The following is a 15,492-nucleotide window of genomic DNA, read 5'->3' as shown; positions in this document are numbered from 1 at the left end:
CCACCCGCCAGTTGAGAACCACTGGCTTAGAGTCTGTGACAGCAGAGCAAAGGCATGGCAGCACCGACAGCTGAGAGCTCTCATCTTGATCCACAGACAGGAGGCAGAAAGAGGCACATTTTATATCATCAAAGCCCAGTGACATGCCTCTTCCAACAGGGGCACACCTCCTAATCCTTCCCAAACAGTTCCGCCAACTGGGAACCAAGTATTCAAACATATGAGCCTATGGGGGCCCTTCTCATTCAAACCATCCTGTGAACCAAATAAACTTTCCCATTTTAAAAGTTGATATTTATTTTTATAATAATGAAAAGCTGACTAACATGTACTCATCCCTTTCAAATTTACCTCCAGCTTGGCTTTATCTACCCAGGAGAAACTTGTGCTTGGGGGCTCCGCAGTGCTATGATTTGAATGTTAAATGTGTCACACAAGGTCTTGAACTTGACAGCACCGTTTTGGGGAGATTGGGGAATCCACTGGGACATGTGGCCTAGCTGGCAGAGGGGATCGAGGCTGTGTCTACAAGCCTGTTGCTCCTGATTTGGACTTCCTGGCTAGTTCTAAAGTGGCAGAGTAGTTCATCTTTGTGTTTATTGCTAATGACGAAGAGCCATAGACTGGGTCTTTTGGCTCATGGTTCTGCAGTGTGAGGTCTAAGGCAGCAGCAGTTCTTAACCTGTGGGTCACAACCCCTTTGGGGGTCAAATGACCCCCTTTCCCAGGGGTCACCTAAGACCATTGAAAACAGAGATTTATACTGCAATTTGTAACAGTAGCGAAATTACAGTTATGAAGTAGCCACGGAATCATTTTATGGTTCGGGGGTCACCACAACACGAGGAATTGTACTAATGGACTTGTCGCAGCCTTAGGAAGGTTGAGAACCGCCAGTTTAAAGGCTTCATCAGGTGGGGTCCTGAGGTGACACAAGGCATTGTGCAGTCAAAGACAGGAATGCATGTGCACCTTTCTTTCTGGTCTCCCTCCCTTCTTTCATAGTCACCAGGATAGGATCCGATCCTAACCACTCCCCAAAGACGCCACCTGTAAATACCAGCTATAATAATTATTCATTCTGATACCTCACAACATAGAACCTTGTGGGTACTCTCATACCACAGCAGGAAGCTTCCAAACTCCCTCAAACCTATTCTTGTATTGGCACTAGATGACTGCTCTAAATGCACTTGTACTCATCTCCCTCCCACTCCAAATCCTGCACTGGTCCCCCAGTGCCTAGAAGACCGTGTCCTTCATATAGTCCACACGGGCTTCTGGGGCCTGGCTGGGGCTGCTTTCTGCACCTCCTGCATCAGCTCATTCCCACCTACTTCCTTAAACTATAGCCACAAGAGCTTGAACTTCCTTTGAGCTATATGTATGTATGCATGTATGTATGTATTGCCTTTACTCCTGTAACACTGTGTTCCCTGCCCAGACCATCTTTGTACTCTTTATCACTTTTAACTGGCCAATTCCTTCTCTCCTTTAAGCCTAGGTTCAAGAGTCACTTCTTTTGGGAATCATGGTTTGGAAAGAGTCACACTCTCAAACTCTGGACAGAGTTGGCGACCCTGCCCTTATGTGCCACAGTTCATCGCATGGAAGATGTCCAGTGTACTTGTCTCTATCTGAGACGTGTGCTGTGGAATATTACTTTAACTATGTAAAGACCTATCACACTTGTTTATGCTGTATCTGTTTAATCACGTAAAGATGTGTTGCATTTGTTTCACCTTGCCTGATTGGTTTAATAAAAAGCTGAACAGCCAATAGCTAGGCAGGAGAGGCTGCCAGACAGAGAGAATAAGTAGGAGGAGAAAACCAGGCTTATGGAGAATGAGAGAAGAGGAGAATGAGGGAGAAAGAGAGGGACATGTCCAGGGCACGAAGCCAAGCAGCCGCCAGCCAGCAAGACTCGAGAGGCAGTTAAAGTAAGACAGACAGAAGGAAAGAAAAGTCAAAAAGCCCTGAGGCAAAAGGTAGATCAAGAGAAACAGGCTAATTTAAAAGAGCTAGCCAGAAATGAGCTTGAGAGCACCCAAAACTAATAAGTTGTTTTAGAATATTATTTTAAGGTGTGTTACTTTTGTTTATGTTGCATTTGTTTAATTCTGTGAAGCTGTGTTACTTTGTCTGTCTGAAACAACTGTCTGGTCTAATAAAGAGCTGAACGGCCAACAGCAAGGCAGGAGAAAGGATAGGCAGGGCTGGCAGGCAGAGAGGATAACTAGAAGGAGAAACCTGGGAGGAGGAGAAGAAAAGAGATGGAGGAGTGAGGAGAGATGTAGCCAGAGAAGGAGGAGGACTCCAAGGGCCAGCCACCCAGCTACGCAGCAAGCTACGGAGTAAGAGTAAGATTTACAGACGTATGAGAATGGGAAAAGCCCAGAGGTAGATGGGATAATTTAAGGACAGCTGGCTAGAAAATAAGTCAAGCAAAGGCCAGGCATTGGTAGGTAAGACTAAGTCTCTGTGTGTGATTTATTTGGGAGCTGGGTGGTGGTGGGGTCCCCCCAAAAGAGTAAAAACAAACAAAAACAATAAATCTCCATGTCATGATTTGGGAGCTGGCTGGTGGCCCCAAAGAAAAACACTGGCACAATTGTGAGTTCTCTGAAGCTTGAGGTATGTAGTATTTTTCTATGTACTCCTGTGTCTGCTGGTGGCATGGAGTAAGTTCTTAATGATTTTGACATATACAATGAACAAATGTTTCATTAATGAAAAACCATTTTGCGTCTGAGATGACTTGTTCAATTTATCAATGGGCAGTGGAGGAGGAATCTGACTTACAAGTTTCTCAGGTTTGATTCTGAGTAACATTAGGCATTGTGATATTTGAATAGCACTGTTAGATTTAGGGGTGGGAGGTGCTCAAAGTCAGCTGGGTCCCCAAGGAAGAAGCTGGAAGTGTTTGTAGTGGAGCTGGTGTCTAGGGGATGTAAAGAATTCTTTAGAACACCACTAGACTTCTACTCCATGTGCACAACATTTATTTAAATTAAATCTTATCTTTTCTATAGGAAGGTGTCTTTGCTGAATAAAATTTTTTTTCCTCCCTCCCTCCCTCCCTCCCTCTCCCTCTCCCTCCCTCTCTCCCTCTCTCTCTTTCTCTCTCTCTCTTTCTTTTTTTTTAAGTTTCTCGAGACAGGGTTTCTCTATATAGCTTTTGGAGCCTATCCTGGAACTCGCTCTGTAGCCCAGGCTGGCCTCAAACTTGCAGAGACCTGCCTGCTTCTGCCTCCCGAGTGCTGGGATTAAAGGTGTGCGCCACCACTGCCCGGCAAAAATATTTTTTTTCTATATCATGCCTGAATAACTAAAAAATACGGAACAAAGGAGGGTAAGGCAGATTTAAAGCTGTTTTTCTTTCTTACACTGATTTTCTTTCCAAGGCATTCAGAAAGACTGCACCCCAGCTAAAGCGAAAAGACAGGGTGTATTCTTTTGAAGCTCAGTACAGAGCAGCTGTGACCACCAAGTGTCATTATTATTAAAACTCTTTTTGAAGTTAAACTAATAGTAATGGCCACGGGGTTAAAAAAACGAATAATAATAATTATTATTATCATTAAAAGTTACAATCCCAGTATACCCAGTGAGTGGCAGGCACTTCTCACAGAATATCGTAATGACGCTTTTTACAACCAACTTCTAAATAGGAATTGTTTCTCCCCTTTTTCTCTTTGAACAACCAATATTCATTGAGCTCAAATAATTTGGCGGCAGGTCCAAGATGTGAGTTAGGAGTTTGCAGGGCCAAAAGGCAAGATGCTTGCACCAGGCGACACTGAGCCTTTCCCGATCTCTCAGAATTCCGTCACCTGCCCCAGTGAAGTCAGAGTGGGCGAGCTGGGGAATCAAAGGGAGCTACCTAAGGAACTAAATCTAAAGAGTTGTTTAAAGGCAAAGGGACGTGGTTGAATCACAATCGCAGGGTAAGAGCAAAACTAGGTGGTTCCTCCAAAGGTAGGCGGGCGGGGCGGGGCGGGGCCTGGGCGGGAACGGGGAACGTGCAGTGGGGTGCACCGGCTAGGAATGCCGCCTCTCCCGGGCGAGCGAAGGTGAGGGGAGAGTGAGTGCAGACCCGACGGGTGCCTCCGTGTCTCGCTTCGGCAGCTCGTCCTCACCGGGTCTGCAGCACCCGAGGCTTCCGCCGCACTTGCCCGCGGGGGTGTCGGTGCCGAGCGGGCGGACAGGTGGCGCGCAGGCGCCTGAGCGCGGAGCGTCCCCCCTCGGAGGAGTGGTACGGCCCTGCCCGCCGCTGATCTGGCAGGCTGCGCGCGCACCCCGCGGCGGGGCGCGGGCCGGGGAGTCCCGGCCTCTGCGGCCCGCCTCCGTCTCCGCCGGTGCCCTCCTCCCTCGGCTCTGGTGCCGGGCGTCCGCGCGCTCCGCGGGGGAGGAGCGCGGCCGCGGGGCGCGCCCCGGGACTCCGCCCCCCAGCTCCCCTCCCGGAGCCCGGGTGCCCGGCTCGCGCGGCTCGGTACGAGACGGGGACCTCGCGCCGCCCCAGCGCCCCCGCCCGCGTGCGAGGCGCCGCGCCCTCCGGCCGCCCTGCCCGGTGCATGGAGGGGCCCGTTCGGATCGCAGCCGCCGCCGCCGCCAGCGCGCGGGGGGATGACCTGGGGGTGGCTCTCGGAGCCGGCTGCCGCGCAGGAGGTCTGGGGGCTTAGCCAGCCCCGCGGAGAGGTGCGGGGGTCCCGCGGCAGGGTCCCCGAGGGTGGCCCCGGGGTCGCGGGCTCGGAGCCGCACGGCTCGGGAGCGGGAGGTCCTGGGGAAGCGGCGGCCAGCTTGCCCTCAAGATGCAAAGGGTTTGAGGTGGAGGGGTAGCTGAGGGATGCCCGGCCACCGGCTCACCGCCGCGTCCTAGGACGCTTGGAGCCACCTCGCAGGAGGAGGCGGGGTGAGGTGTCAGTGACACGCTGAGGTCTTCTTCGGAGATCTGCCAGGGCAGGTGGGGTGCAGCGTAGCAGAGGGCGCCGGCGCTTTTCCCAGGGGAGCCGTCTCTGTCTCCCCTCTCCATCCCCGCAGAGTGCCGGGGAGAGACAGTGATTTATGTGTAGGGAGAAGCAAGAGAAATTTCCTGCACAATGTATCTTTCTCTGCCTTCACAGACTCAGTGACTTCCCAGCCCCAGGGAGTGTATTTTTTCCTTCTCTTCTGTAAAGCTTTCTGTGGCTCGCATTATCATTTACTAAATACTTTAAATACATCGCTATTTATTTCAGCCTGCAGCTTCAGACCTTTGTTGCTTTCTCTCCACTTTTAGGAATTTCAGTAATAAATCACCGAGGGGGGATAGATAGACTCCCTTGCCCTTCGCTTCATTGTTCTCCCTAACCCCACCAAATCAGGTGGAAGGCCCTCGAGAAAGGAACTCGCCACAGAATGCCTGCCTTTCCTCACGGGGACCACAGAGGGTGGCAGGTGTTTTAAGGGCAGACTGCTCCCCAGTTGGGCTGTCGAATTTAGGGAACCTCATTAACAGAAAGCTAGCCTTTGTGTCCTTAATCAGACACCTTGGGAAACAGGAGGTTGGACTAAAAGGTAACGTGAGATTTGGTCTCAGGCCAATGCTAGGAATGATGAAGAGGCTAAGTGACTTAATTCAGAGTCCATGCCTCACTGACACCATACCCCTTGGATTCCCACTGAACGTTTGGCATAGCTCAAGGACTGTCTGCCAGGAGGAGGTGGGTAGTGGGCTGAAGAAGAGGTGCCTTATTTTTAATGTAATTCTAGACATTCTGTTACATTTTTATAACTCCTCCTTTCCAGTTTACTTATAGATGAAAATGTGGGATATGGATAGTTTAACTTTTAGGATAAGACGAGAGAAAAATATTCAGACATTTTTCTGGGAATTTTAAATTAGTGTTGAACTGGAAAGAATTCTTAGAAACTCAGAGGCACTGAATACTGTAGCCTCTGTTATGCACATGTTGAAATAAATTGCTACATGCTTTAAGTTATATGAGAAGGATGGAGAAAACCTGTTTCATTTTGTAAAGACGTGCCTTGGGTGTATGTTTGGCAGTGTGTAAAGGAGAAACGTTTATATTTCCATAAAACACACAAATGTATATTGTTTAACTTTCTTGCAAAAACTCGGGTACAGTATTTGGGAAGTCTTTCTTTGAACAGTTTAATCACCTAACAAAATCAGTCACTGGAGGTGCTGTGCTATTGTTTGTGTGTGTAGTAACTCACTTGGGATGCTTTGATTGACTGCTGTGGTTCTCATCAGCCTCTGCCGTGCAAAGTACTTAAACAGCACCGACTTTCAAGCAGAAGTATGAAGAATTTGAGGACCTGATGTACACTAGTCCAACTTGTGTAGGCTGCTTCCTGCATCTCCCTTACTTCTGGCAGGGTTTGCAGGTGGCTTGACGTTTTGTGGAAGGCGTTAACTTCACTTTAAGATAGGACCCTCCCCCGTCATCAAGGCATATATAGAGGAGTGCCCAGGGATAGGAACTTGTGTCATAGGGTGGTGCTCCACAAAGTCAGGTAAAATTTAATAACTGTTTCTTACGATTTCCTCTTATTTTTCCTCTGTGTGCATACTCTCAAGGTTCGCTAGGCAGTTTCTTTTTTCTCTCTCTTCTTTCTTTCTTTCCTTCTTTCTTCCTTCTTTCCTTCCTTCCTTTCTTTAATGACAGTAGGATTTTTCTTCTCTGGAGATGTTTCTTTTGTGAACATATAGACAAAAATTTGATGAATGTTTCTAAGTAAAATACTAGGGAAGTGATTTCAGGAATTAACCATTATCTTTGTGAAATCAAGGAAGGAATAAAGATTATAAAAGATAAATGAATTGGAAATTTGTTGTTTTAATCTGTGTTATTAGTTAACATCATGTGATCAGCATCTCTACTGTGTAGAATTGTAGCTAGGGCAGTACATTAGACGTGTAGATGAATTGTCTACAGGTAGGCTTTCTTTAGCTTAATGATCTTAATACAAACGAATTAAAACAGGAATCCTGAGTCTGGTTGCTAACTGTACTGCCGTGAAGGAGTTTCTTCTTCTTTTTCTTCTTCTTCTTCTTTTTTTTAACATTGTGCTGTTTTATTTGTTTATTTTTTGACTGGTGCTTTTTTTCCCCCAAGAGATTTTTACTCACCTAGATTGAATTAGAAAATGTTACGTTGTTTTTTATTTACACTTTTACATTGTGTCCAAACACTCCAGGTGATAAATTTGTATTGTGTAGGTGGCATGCACCGGCTATGTGCAGGAAGGGAGGGGTGTATTTGTTTATTGTTAAAATTAAGGGGTAGTATACAATAATATACTTGTCACTTTTAAAATACTGGGTTACATTGAAATGAAAAGCTGTGGTGTTTTTTTTTTTTCTCTCCTTAAAAAAAAAAAAACCCTTCAACTTTTCTCTCATTGTTTGTGCACTTTCCCTCCATTGTCAGGCTTAAAACATACAGTATCATTGTCATCTGGCCCCTGAATAATGGTCCTGAGGTGATATTATTAATGTGGCTTTTTAAAATCAAACTAATTATACTTGCCTAAAAGAGCCACATGTGTGTGATTCTAGATGCCTGGTGCCTTTTGAGAGCCCTGGAGACAAGCTAGTGAATAGAGCTGAAAATTCATTCTGTATTTGATTAAATGGAACAGACTCGCTGCTCCTTACCCCAGCAGGGGCTGTGAGATCTCTTGATCCCCGAAGCGGCTCCTAGACCCTGGGAATTCCATTAGCGAGCACCTGAGGAATTTCTGCCCTGCAGTGCCTTTTTTGTATGTGTGTATGTGTATGTGTGGAGAGGGAGTAGAGCTGAGTAGAGATGGGGAGGGGGAGTGGAGGGGGCGGAGAGCAGGCTGCATTAGAAGGCTCCATATGTTAGTAGATCTAAAATCAAGGCATGACTTAACAGCTTATCTTGTAAGAGAAAAGCCCAACCCAAAGGCGGGCTGCTGGTGGGGACTTAATATAGGCAGGGCTGTGGTGATGTGCTTTTAGCACTGAAGCGAACCCTAGTGTAAGTACAGAGAGCTGCGCTGCTCTCCCTCTGAACACAAGCATATACACGTTTGCAGCCTTGGTAAGTTTTCTTTGAATGATCTTTGGATAAATATGTGAAATTGTATTACAGTGTGCTCTTGCCTGTAAGGGCTGGTATGTTGTGTAATGACTTAAAATTTGAGAGCAGAGTCGGGCTTTTATGGCATGTCGATTGCCTGTGCAAAAATGAAATGCTTGCTTGCATAGGCATATTTTAGTTTATATCTTTGTTTCTATCTGATCTTGTTATGTTTCTTCTTATTATAGAATTTAAATTCATTCTGTCTCTCTTTTCTGTTAGCATTTTAAGGAATTCTTTTGGCTCTCTAGTATTTTGAGCCATTGCTCTGCAGACTTGCCAGCAGCCCCAAGTAAATGAAAATGTAATTTGCAAAAACATTCTGTACAATTTCTGGAGCAGATTTGTGGAGAAGCATTGGTGTGTGTCTTCTTCTGCTCCTTCTTCCTCTGCCCTCCGTATAGTTTGGAAACCTATTTTTTTTTTTTTCAGAGGACTAGCCCCGTTCAGTTCTTGTGTACTTTTCACAGAGGACGGGTTGGGGTTTGTGGGTGGTATTGCTAATTGATTTTCATCTTCCGAGAATGTGAATCACAATGTGAGCAGTTTTCAGCTCGAGTAGAATGCAACGGGATGTTTGATGGCTGCTGTAATATATTTTAATGTTAGCTAAAATCATGTAGCTAGTGCAGTTCTTTCTTTCCCATTCCCATGAAGTACTGTGCCAGGTTCTCACAATACATGTTTAGAATATAAAGAACCCCCTTTGAGAATATGTTTACTTATTTTCCTCCTTCACCCAGGGCATGTCTTCTAAGAAGTAGATTAAACTCTGAAGCCAGCTTCTGTCTGAATTAACAGTTTAGTTTCTGTGTAATATCTTTTGATGGCCAGAGATAATTAAAAACAAACAAGCAAAAAACCTTTCTATAACATTTTGTTCTGCTGTATTTGAGTTGGAATATGAGTAGGAACTTCAATTCTTGGATGCCAAGGATGTGTCTTTTAATAGAGAAAAAAAAAGTATATGCTGCTTACATTATTGAACTTGCCTTGCATATTCTGCTCATTCCTTGCTTGAAGCTGTGTGTTGACTTTTATTTTTATGTTACTGTAATAGAAATTGAATTAAGAGGTTGACATAGAATTTGCTTTTCAGCTGCTCTTACTGTTTATGTGAGTTTGAACAATGATCTTGACCTAGCCTTGGATCCTTTATCTGTAAAATGGGGATTAAATGGATAGGATATCTCCCCACTGTGGGATTAAATGAGTTAATGAAAGTAAAACATTTGGCAGATAGTAAAACTTCTATAAATGTTAGCTGCTGTTATTTTTATTGATTCCTCCTGTGCCTGTTAGTGTGTTACTTTGGCTTAAAAGCGATTCCTTTCAAGTTCTAAATAAGGAGGAAGTCTTGGAAGTTTGTAACAATGTGTCCCATGTAATTGCTACAACTTGATCTGTTAAAATTTTCTTAAATTTCCAGTTGAAACTTAGAAAGCATTTGGAAAAGTTATGTGGAGCCTTTTCCAATGTAGTTAAAGGTATGCACAAGGGTCCACCCCTGTTTGCAGTGAGCAGCAAATGAACGGTTAGGTAAGCACTCACTTGTGCAATCATTAGCTAGTCCAGTTGCGTTTCCTTTGCCTGGGAAGGCTCCTTGGTGCTCTTCCTCAGCCTTCCTCTCTTCCTGCAGGCAGCAACTGTGCCGATCAGTCTTGCCATGGGATACTTGCCCCTGTTCTTGAACTTGGAGAAATAGTCATACAATGGCGGTATTCCTGCACAACTCCTTAGGCCCGTGCAGTTTGTCCATGCTATTGTGTGCAGTGCTTAGTCATACTTTTAAAGTTGCTACAGAGTCTTTTGTGTGTTTTGAAATTTATTTTATTGCCTCTTGGGGTATTTGGTCATTGGCAGAGAAAAGAAAAAATAACATTTCTTCATGAATTTTTTAGAAAACCAGATCCCAGTGGCTATTTTAGAAAAAATAACCATGATGTCATTTTTTTAAATGTAAAACTGAATTGGAGGTAATTCTTTTACCTTCTTTCCAATTCCTTATGAATCCTCTGATAATACATTTATTTTCTGTTTGTTTTTTAGGAGGTAAAGGAAAGGGCTTCAAGATAGAGAAAGGAGGATGTGAAATAGTGTATTATCTTCATGTTCAGGACTAAGCACCTGATCAATACTTAGAATTTGGCAGAAATAACCACCAGCTCATCTATAGTGTCCTGTTTTTTGAGTTGAAAATGTAATTGCAGAATGCTTATATATACATACACATGTGTTTTTGTGGAGATAATTTTTTTTTTATTTTAAAAAAGCCTATCAAAAATTGAGGAGCATAGAGCTAAGATGTTATGGTCTGGGAAGACTTTGAAGAACAAGGCCACACACTTCTGTTGTGGAGAGTTTTAGCCACTGTCTGAACAATCGCCGTACATTGAGAAGCTCTGTTTGTGCTTTTTGAAATTCCTTAATATGGGGAATGAAATTTATCTCACAAGCAGTAAAACAAAAAACAAAGTGATAGCGATGGATATGAAGTTTTTCTTTTTCAAATTTTGTAGAAACTATAGTTGAGATGAATAGCTTGTACTGTGTTATTAGAAATGTTGACTGAAGGTTTTCTGGATGTTTTGCTTGGACATTAGCCATTGTTTTTTCCTCAGGAGACATTGTATTTTTCAGCATTTGTGAGTTTATTAAATCTTTCTATTCATAGCTTCTTGACACAGGTCATTTTTCACAGACAGTCATGGGTAGGAAAGGGTTCCCCCTGACTCCCAAGGAGCCTGTTATGGCCAATATGTCATTAGATGTGGGGACAGCTGCAGTGGCCATTTGTGACTCATTTTTTAAAAATTATGTTTTAGATTAATTTTTGGGGGTATGAGTGTTCTGCTTGCATATGTGTGTGTGCTCTTAGAAGAGGTGATCAGATCTTTGAAGTGGCCATCACCAGTGGTCGTGAACCACCATGTGGGTGCTGGGACAGACCCCGGTCCTCTGCAAGAGCAAGTGTTCTTACTCCTGAGCGGTCTCTCCAGCCTGCATCTTTTTTTTTTTTTCTGTAGGGGCACTTATAGTTGTAGATTGTATTCCAAATGAAAGACCTGTCCCATAAATGGATCCACCTCATGCAAGGTCATGCTGTTTGGAAGGCTGTGAGTCCTTCTGGACTATTCTAATGGTGTTTGCCAAGGATGATGTGTAAAGAATTTCATATGTGGGTGAGAGACTGGACCGTTGACCTCTGAGGGCCTTTGTGGAAACGCCAAGGTTCCATGAAATAGATTTTCATGCTGTAGCTTGGCCACATACCCATCATAGCATAATTCTAAAGGAAGAAAATATGTCCTATTTCCAAATAAATACATTTTCCCAAACTAACACTGTCTTAACATTGGAGACCTCTACCTGAACTGCTCTTTGCATTTTAAGTATGATTCCTAATTTATTAGTAACCATTATGTCAGTTAATTTTCTTTCTTTTTGCAGTTTTTATTGTAGGGAGAATAGGGACCTGTAAGTGGGCCTAGGCTACATAGTGAAACCCTGTCTTTAAAAACCAAACCAAACCAAAATGGAGATACAGTGGGTTTTCTAACAGTTGGATTTATCAGTATCAGAAGTGATTACTTGGTAAGGATAGTGTTTCTGTCAGTCTAGTTAATATTCATTCTCCTACAAATTAAATGTAAAGAGTATCAAATATTCATATTGTCTTCCCATCATCCAAACTTTTCTAAACTTCAATTTCAAGAGAGAGAAAAAAAGGCCAACACCAGTGACTTAACAACAAAACTAATTGGGATTGGTCTGGGGTCCATTTTTAGCTGTGTGCTTAACTCCTCTCTACAAAATGGCATTTTATATTAATAATTGGTGTTTAGAATAGTTGGCAGCACTGTGTGATCTTGAATCATCAAAGTAATATTTTTTCTCTCTTATAAAACAGGAAAGTATATTTAGCTTTTAACCATGTTTAAATTTAAATTATTATTATCATTAGTGTGTGTATGTGTGTGTGTGTGTGTGTGTGTGTGTGTGTGATGATGTATGCAGCTGTGGATTCTGGGGCGGAACTTTGGTCAGGAGGCTTCCGTTGCCAGCCCTTTGACCTGCTGAGCCATCTCCAGCCCGAGTTCCTACTGTCCAGTATCTATGTTTGCACACAGCTGCCCAGCCCCCTCTCCTGGAAGCAGGTCCTGCTCATTGTCTTTTCTCTATGGCTGTTGCCTTATCTCTCCAGCTTCCATTTCAAAATTCAAGACAGGGGGAGTGGGGGATAAAAAAGTGAGGGGACTCTCCTAAAAATTAAACCCCAAAAGAAATAAACTCCGTGACCCTTTCCTAAACAGCTACTAGGTCATTCCCATGTTCCTGTCTTCCAAACATCATCATTTGCCTCAGTAATGATGATGTTCCTCAAACCTAAGTCTGATCATGTGCCTGCTCCCCATAAAAATCCTCAAGTCTCTGGCATTTTTATAAGTTTTCCTTTGTTTTAATTATGAGTGAGTCTATGCATGTGAGTGCAAGTGAACAGAAGAAAACCTCAGATCTCCTGCAGCTGCAGTTACAGGTAATTGTGAGCTGCCTGACAAGTGCTGGGAACCCAACAGGTCCCGTGAGTTTTCTTAACTGCTGATCCAGTTTTCCAGCCCCTGAAAATTTTGTTTGTTGTACTAGGGATTGAACCTAGGGCCCCATATGCACTAAGCCAATGTTCTACCACTGAGCTAGGGTCCCCAGTGCCTGGATCTTTCCGGGGAGTGCACAAGATCAGTTGCCTACCCAGTGCTTATGCCACCCCCAGATTTGCATTCTGTGAATGCACCATGCTTCAATTTCTCGCTCTCCCCATCTCCCCCCGCCCCCACTCCCTTTTATGAGCTAGGGTCTCTTGTGGCCTAGGGTGGATTCAAACTCATAAACTTCTGATTTTCCTGCCTCTACCTCCCAGGTGGTAGAATTCCAGGTATGTGCTACTATGCCTGGGTTATGGGGTTCTAAGGATAGAACAGGGCTATATGTGTACTAGGTAAGCACTCTTCCAACTGAGCTACATTCCCAGCTTGGTGTTTCTCTCTTTCATGCTGGGAACATGACTCTCTTAACACTTAGGTCATAATTGAATCTACCTTTGTCAGACTTGTACTATTAAGGACAATGTAGGTTCCCCCCACCATCTCCCATTCTTACCCTACTGATTATCTAATACTAAAATGCCTTGAAAACCCTGATGTACATTTGAATGCTTGGGAGAATGTCAAAGTGTAAATTTTAGTTTGGTAGAATGGCTGGAAGTCAAAAATTTCCCTTTCTAATAAGCTTACTTACACATGTTGTTTGTTATGGTTGGGATCTAAAGTGTGCCCTCCACCCTAAATTCATGTGTTGAAGGTTTGATTGGATCACGAGGAAGCTAACTTTATCAATGGGTTAATTCATTAATGGGTTCCTACCGATTGGGCTATGAGGAGGCAGGACCTAGTTGGAGGAAAGTGGGTTGCTGGGACATGCCTTTGAAGAACGGAATTCTTGGGATCTACTTTTCTCTCTCCCTGCTTCCTGGCTGCTAGGAGGTCAGCAGCCTCCTGTGCCATGGGTGTCCACTGTCATGATGTCCTGCCTCACCTCAGGCCTTCGGAGGCTGGGCTGGCCACCATGGTCTGAAGTCAGTGTGCCAAAGTGAATCTTTCTCCCTTGTTTTCTCAAGTGTTTTGTCTTAGTGGTGAGGAACACAAGGTAGATCGCAAGGAGTAGCGGGGTACTAGGCTCTTCCCTCTAGATCTTTGAGTGATCTCAACCCAGTTTTTCTTATAAGAATCAAGTGAAATCCGATTTTCAGTGTCAAGCTCAGGGAAAAATCACATAGCTCCTAATCATGAAGATGGAAGAGAGTTTCAGAAAAACAACAAAATATAGCTAAATGTTAGGAACTGTGGAATATCAACTCTTGGTACTCTGATGCATGTCAGGTATTTTGAATAGTTTAGCAATTTTATGTATTTAAAATCCGTTTTTGTTCTGTGTAACATCATTAGTGCCTAGGGAGCTGAGGTCATGTTTTGCTTGTTTGTGTGTTAACTGGTTATTATTACAGGGGTTCCCTTGAGTGTGTAAATACCAGGAAATACATCCTGGCTTCTGTCTCTTTGCCAGGGAAATTTCTGACAGTTACTGGGCTTTCGTGGCATCAGAATAACTGTAATTAGTAGTCTCTGTTTTATAATAATTCTGTATCTGTTCAGTGAGTAATTGTACACATTGCCTGGCTGGAGGTAAAATTGGCAAGGGAAATGAATGTTTAATGGATAAAATACTACCTTATCAGGCCATGAGATTACTGTAGTGACATCAGAACTTGGCAGCCCTTTTTAGTCCAGTAAAAAGAAGAAAAGGCATCATGATCTGGGAAGGAGACATTCCCCTGCCCATTTCTTTTGGCTGCCTTTCCTGCTTTTGGCCTCGGGGAGTATGTATAACAAATAACAACATGATGAGTCACACACGTAAGAAAGAACAAGGGGGTGAACAGTCTTAGCTTGATCAGAAGTACTTATCACTCACCTCTGTGTCCGTTGTACCCAGTTCCTGTCACATTGGAGGGCCAGAGGGTAGCCACAAGAAACCCTCTCTCACACAAGGGCTTCCTCCTCATGGTTTAACATTCTGGAGCTGGGGGCTTGGGAAGTGTGAGACGATGATGAGCCGGTGAAGGCTGAGGGCGGGGACAGAAATGGTTTTCAGTGGTTGGTCTTCTAGCGCCTCACCTTTAGCTTCAGTCAACCTCGGGACTAGGAAATTCCAAAAAGAAAATGCTAAGTACTTAACAGCTTTAAAAATTAGGGTGGAACCACACTAGAGGCTTTACTACTGTGCTGTGCCCATGACTTACCTCATAGGTACATCCTTCTGCAGGATTGCCATTTTATTATTTTTAGTATCAAAATGTTCATTTGGTGTGTCTGTGTTCAGGTATGCATGAGCCATGTCTGTGGCATGCATGGAGGCAGAGGGCAACTCAGGAGTCTATTGTCTTCTACCTTGTGGGATCTAGGATTGAACTCAGGTCTTCAGTCCTGTGTACAAACCCCTCCACTGGATGAACTGTTGGTGTTATTTTCCAGACCGGGTCTTGCTGTGTACCAGGTTAGCCTGTGACTTGCAGCGGCTCGCCATCTTCTCCCTGGGGTGGGACTCCTGGGGGCTCTAGGACTCCATTTTAGAGTAGTTGTTGAGCCTTCCTTTAAGCCTTGGAGGCCCATGCAGAAGGAAATGCGCGCTGCTCTGTACTGAGAAGCACACACATTTGTGCCGAGATGGCGCAGATAGGTTAAGTGTCTTCCTCACTCAGTTGTACACATGTACATCCCCTTAATGTTTTCAAGCTATATTCTGATTGGATTGGCTCTAGTTTCTA

General features: G+C 44.1%; 1 protein-coding gene across 4 annotated transcripts in view; it reads left to right on the top strand.

Annotated features, from left to right (window-relative positions):
* The first annotated feature begins 4,316 nt into the window (after positions 1-4,316).
* Positions 4,317-15,492, top strand: part of Cdon (cell adhesion associated, oncogene regulated) — a 92,858-nt gene continuing 81,682 nt past the window's right edge. Inside the window, exon 1 of one of the 4 annotated variants that reach the window (XM_028879045.2) lies at positions 4,317-4,698. The gene's annotated coding sequence lies outside the window, so the exon portion shown is untranslated. Of the gene's footprint in view, positions 4,699-7,846; positions 8,073-15,492 lie in introns of those variants that run through there. The other 3 variants (XM_028879046.2, XM_028879042.2, XM_028879043.2) reach the window with 3 other exon arrangements.

The sequence above is a fragment of the Peromyscus leucopus genome, chromosome 7 (assembly GCF_004664715.2).
Source record: "Peromyscus leucopus breed LL Stock chromosome 7, UCI_PerLeu_2.1, whole genome shotgun sequence".
Classification (NCBI taxonomy): domain Eukaryota; kingdom Metazoa; phylum Chordata; class Mammalia; order Rodentia; family Cricetidae; genus Peromyscus; species Peromyscus leucopus.
Note: the sequence above shows the minus strand (reverse complement) of the source record. Positions and strands in the feature narration are given on the sequence as shown.